The sequence below is a fragment of the Apodemus sylvaticus genome, chromosome 2, assembly GCF_947179515.1.
Source record: "Apodemus sylvaticus chromosome 2, mApoSyl1.1, whole genome shotgun sequence".
Classification (NCBI taxonomy): Eukaryota; Metazoa; Chordata; class Mammalia; order Rodentia; family Muridae; genus Apodemus; species Apodemus sylvaticus.
Genome location: NC_067473.1, coordinates 167,300,042 through 167,306,041, shown reverse-complemented (window position 1 = coordinate 167,306,041; position 6,000 = coordinate 167,300,042).

The window sequence follows — 6,000 nt, the reverse complement described above, 5'->3', positions numbered from 1 at the left end:
AAAATTGCTTGGGTCAGGACACACCAGAGCTCCAACAGCAACCAAGAGGAGGGCAGCACATCAGCAATCTGTGCCAGGGGAAACCCAGTCATCCAGTGGTGCAGAAATAGCCTTATAGGCTCACAGGAGGTTCAAGCACCAGCCAGTAACAACAGGACCAACTAACACCAGAGATAACCAAATGGCAAAGGGCAAATATAGGAACGTTACTAACAGAAATCAAGGCAATATAGCAGCATCTGAACCCAATTCTCCAACAACAGCAAGTCCTGGATACCCCCAACACACTGGAAAAACAAGATTTGGATTTAAAATCACTGATCATGATGCTATTAGAAGAACACATGAAGGACATATATAAATCTCTTAAAGAAATTCTAGAGCAAATGGATCAAAAGTTAGAAGCTCTTACAAGGGAAACACAAAAATCATTTAAAGAAATTGGGAAGAATATGGGTCAAAAGATAGATGCCAATAAGGAGGAAATGAAAAAATCACATAAAGAAATACAGGAGAACTTGGGACAATAGGCAGAAGTCATAAAAGAGAAAACACAAACATCTCTTAAAGAATTACAGTAAAAAACAAACAAGCAAGTGAAAGAACTGAGCAAAACCATCCAGGATCTAAAAACAGAAGTAGAAACAATTAAGAAATAGCAAAGGAAGAAAACTTTGGAGCTAGAAAATCTTGGGAAGAAATTGGGGCCATAGTTGCAAATATCAACAACAGAATACAAGAGATACAAGATGCTGAAGATACCATAGAAACCATGGACTCAGCAGTCAAAGAAAATGCAAAAAGCTTGTAAAATTGCAAAATGCAAAAAGCTTGTAACCCAAAACATCCAGAAAATCCAGGACACAATGAGAAGACCAAACCTAAGGATTATAGGCATAGATGTGAGTGAAGATTTACAACTTAAAGGGCCAGCAAATATCTTCAATAAAATTATGGAAGAAAACTTCAATAGCAACAAAAACAGCAGAAAGCCTACATATGCATGGAGGCTGAACAATACTCAATGATACCTTGACCAAAGAAGAAATAAAGAAAGAAATCAAAGACATTTTAGAATTTAACGAAAATGAAGGCACAATATACCAAAATCTATGGGACACAATGAAAGCAGTGCTAAGAGGAAAACTAATAGCCCTGAGTGCCTCCAAAAAGAAATGGGAGAGAGCATACATTAGCAGATTAACAGCACACGTGAAATCTCTGGAACAAAAAGAAGCTAATTCACCCATCAAAGGGATACAAACTGGAAAGGAAGAGGTCAAATTATCACTATTTGCAGATGATATGATAGTCTACTTAAGTGACCCAAAAAACTTCACCAGAGAACTCCTACAGCTGATAAACAACTTCAGCAATGTGGCTAGTTATAAAATGAAATCAAGCAAATCAGTAGCCTTCCTATACTCAAAGAATAACAGACTGAAAAAGAAATTAGGGGAATGATACCTTTAACAATAGCCACAAACAATATAAAGTACCTTGGTGTGACTCTGACCAAACAAATAAAAGATCTGTATGAGAAGAACTTCAAGTCTCTGAAGAAGGAAATGGAAGAAGACCTCAGAAAATGGAAAATTCTTCCATGCTCCTGGATTGGCAGGATTAATATAGTTAAAATGGCCATGTTGCCAAAAGCAATATACAGATTCAATGCAATACCCATCAAAATCCTAAATCAGTTCTTTATAGAGTTAGAAAGAGTAATTCTCAAATTCATCTGGAATAACAAAAAACCCAGGATAGCTAAAACTATTCTCAACACCAAAAGAAATTCTGGGGGAATCAGTATCCCTGACCTCAAGCAATATTACAGAGCAACACTACAGAGTAGTGTTAAAAACTGCATGGTATTGACACAGTGACAAGCAGGCAGATCAATGGAATAGGATTGAAGATCCAGAAATGAACCCACACACCTATGGCCACTTTATCTTTGACAAAAGAGCTGAAAACATCCAATGGAGAAAAGATAGACTTTTCAACAAATGGTGCTGGTTCAACTGGAGATCAGCATGCAGAAGAATGCAAATTGATGCATCCTTATCTCCTTGTACTAAGCTCAACTCCAAGTGGATGAGGGACCTCCACATAAAACCAGACACACTGAAACTAAGAGAAAAAACTAGGAAAGACCCTTGAGGACATGGGCACAGGGGAAATGTGCCTGAACAGAACACCAATAGTGTATGCACTAAAATCAAGAATTGACAAATGGAACCTCATAAAATTACAAAGTTTCTGTAAGGCAAAGGACACAATCAAAAGGACAAAATGGCAACCAACAAATTGGGAAAAACAATCTTCATCAACCCTACATCTGATAAAGGGCTAATATCCAATATATATAAAGAACTCAAGAAGTTAGACTACAGAAAACCAAACAACCCTATTAAAAAATGGGGTACAGAGTTAAACAAAGAATTCTCACCTGAAGAACTTCGGATGGCGGAGAAGCATCTTAAAAAATGCTCAACTTCATTAGTCATTAGGGAAATGCAAACCAAAACAACCCTGAGATTTCACCTCACACAAGTCAGAATGGCTAAGATCAAAAACTCAGGAGAAAGCAGGTGTTGGTGAGGATGTGGAGAAAGAGGAACACTCCTCCACTGCTGGTGGGGTTGCAAATTGGTGCAATCACTCTGGAAATCAGTCTGGCGGTTCCTCAGAATACTCTGCATGACACTTCTGGAGGACCCTGCTATACCACTCCTGGGTATATATCCAAAGGATTCCTTGGCATGCAATAAGGACGCATGCTTCACTATGTTAATAGCAGTCCTATTTATAATAGCCAGAAGCTGGAAAGAACCCAGATGTCCCTCAATGGAGGAATGGATACAGAAAATGTGGTATATTTATACAATGGAATACTACTCAGCAATTAAAAACAATAAATTCATGAAATTCTTAGGCAACTGGTTGAAACTGCAAAATATCCTAAGTGAGGTAACCCAATCACAAAAGAATACACATAGAATGCAATCACTGATAAGTGGATATTAATTAGCCCAGAAGCTCTGAATACCCAAGAAATAATTAGCATATCAAATGACTCCCATGAAGAAGTAAGGAGAGGGCCCTGATACTGGAAAGGCTTGATCCAGCATTGTAGGGGAGTACCAGGACAGAGAAAAGGGAGGGAGGTGATTGGATAATAGGTGGAGAGAAGAGGGCTTATGGGACATATGGGGAGGGGGGAACCGGGAAAGGGGAAAGCATTTGGAATGTAAACAAAGAATTTAGAAAATAAAAAAAATAAATAAAATAAAATGTTCTCTTGAAATTCTGAGGAACCAGGCAGGGCCTTTTGGCATGTGAAATAAGCTTGGCTCATTATACTACTGAGAGAACATATCCAGAAGCAGTTGGGTTCATTCTTTGTTTCCTTTTTCTTTCTTTCTTTCTTTCTTTCTTTCTTTCTTTCTTTCTTTCTTTCTTTCTTTCTTTCTTTCTTTCTTTCTCGCTCTCTCTCTCTTTCTTTTCTTTTCTTTTCTTTCTTTCTTTCTTTCTTTCCTTTTTTTTTTAAGATAGTGTCTCAATGTGTAGCCCTGGGTGGCATGGAACTCACTATGTAGATCTAGATGGCCTCTCAAGCAGGAAGACATTCTCCAAGACTCAGAACATAAATTCTGAAATGTGTCTGCCGAAGGGAAACTATATAGCCTGGCAGCAATTTTCATTTTTGATAAATGTCAAGGGTTCTCTCTGATTTAGATGGCTTCAGTCCTATCTACTTCTTTCCTGCCTAAACTTGCTGAATTTCTGTATAGGAGACTGGGACAAGCCTTTGTCTAGAAGGGAAAAAGATTTATGGCAAGCTGGAGAGCTCCCTTCGGTGTGTGAGCCTGGTGACCTGTTCCAGTTGTTTGGATATACTCAGCTTCTGCCCTCAGATGCCAGGGCCAAGGCATGCAGACATCATTTATTGATTTACTTGTGCTGTGACTCAAAGCTTGCATGTACAATCCCTTAAACATTCAGGCAGCTGTTCTGACCCTGAGCAAACCTCCAACCCTGACACACTATTACTGAAAGACTTTTACTTCTTTCTTCCCAAATAGGCTCTAAGATTGGGGTCACACAAAATTTCAGAGACCTCATGCTGTAGTTTCTGGTGTCTGGAGAGAGGAGAACAGCTCTTCTTTGTGGGCGTTGGAGGGGTTGGATTTTTGGGTTTTTTTCAAGACATGGTTTCTCTGTATAGCCCTGGATGTCCTGGAATTCACTCTGTGTACTAGGCTGGCCTCGAACTCAGAAATCTGCCTGCCTCTGCCTCCCAGAGTGCTGGAATTACAGGTGTGTGCCACCACTGCCCAGCTAGGGGAGGCCAGCTCTAGATATGCAGTAGTGAAGTGCCCTTTCCTGTCAGGCCTTGACTTTTGTTGGAGAAGCAGAAATGCTAGCTTGATTTTCAAGCTTGATATTTATAAATCTTTTCTACAATTGTAGCCACCTAAGGAATAGAGTACCTACTTTTGTTACAAGAATCTAGGACCTGGACAATTTTAGGAACAGTGATGACACACATAGGCTCTGCTTGTCAGTGTAGCAGTTCAATTCAAAATAAAGCTATAGTAGTGTCAGGAGCCAACAAACTAATTTCTAGCAGGCGATCTTGCTGAGATGGATCTGCCTTGGCTTAAAAAATTCCATGATGGATTTACTCCAATAGGCAAGGCTTGGGAGAAATCCATTTTAGGAAAGATTCCTGCGATAAATATGCTTTTCCAGTTATTATTAAAGATACAGAACAATCACTAGTTATTAGTCCACCCTTTTGAGGAGATCTCTGAAGAACAATGAAGATGCACTCTCTAGTAGTGATGCTATATAGAAAAATAGATGATTTCTTAATTCTTAACAATGACTATAATAATTCTTAAAATTATATCAATGTTTATTAAGCTCTTTTATAGTGGGGCTGATATTTGATCCTTTATGATAGTTAAAACTGCAGTGAGAACTCTGCAAGTCTTTATTGTCATGAGTTAATTGATTTTACTAATTGAATTAGTAAACAGGCATTCTACTACTCAGAACACATTCCAAGAGGTTGTAAAATCATTAACCAAAAGGGTTGTAAAAAGGGAACTAATGATTTACTATAGATGCTAGGACAGAAGATAAAATATTGACTGGGTTTATCTATACAAAGCACCACTAATAACCTAGTTATGGTTTTAAACACTTCATAAACCTGAGGAGCTATGTCAGCTAATGAATGTTTGGCCAGATAATTATTCCTAATGGATATGAATGTGAAAATTCTTCTGTTGTAAACTTTTTACTCAATGTATGATTTGAATTTGTGTATAAACTTGTGATGAACTTTTTAATATGTGATCATATATTTTGAAAGGTGTGTTAGTGTAGAGGACAAAGAGAGGAGTGCATTGTCCTGCTTTTTAACCAGCCTTGTCTCTTTTTTTTCTTAGATCTCTGATCTCCCTTTACTTACAATTCCTTTCTCCCTTTTTCTCAGAGAGCTTACATTGGAAACTTTTTAGAACTTAGAAATAAAGGATAAAATCACTTTTCAAAGTGTCCCTTTTTCTTCTTGAGATTTAAACTAGCAGGCTGAAATTTAGAGCAGTGCAATTCCCATGGAAAAAGAACAAAGGCTGCTTTACTTAATCTCCTGGTGTTTTAGGATGAGATGCTAAACTGTTTTTTTGGTTTGGTTTGGTTTTTCTTGTTTTCTTTTGTTTTGTTTTTGTTTTGTTTTGTTTTTGCCTCAGAGGATCTCAGAAGGCAGTTAAGTTAATGAAGTGACTTAGTATAGAGATAGTAAAACATTTTATTATTATACAGCAATCCTAAACTTCTCCTAAGACTAAGTCTTACCCACTGCTGAAGCTCTTCCCCCTCCTCTGCCTCAAGAGGAACTGAACAAGACCAGCTGGGTCTATCCCTAGACACCATAGGAGTCAGCTGTTAATAAACAGTATCCTGAGGCCCTGGTGAACAGATGCATGT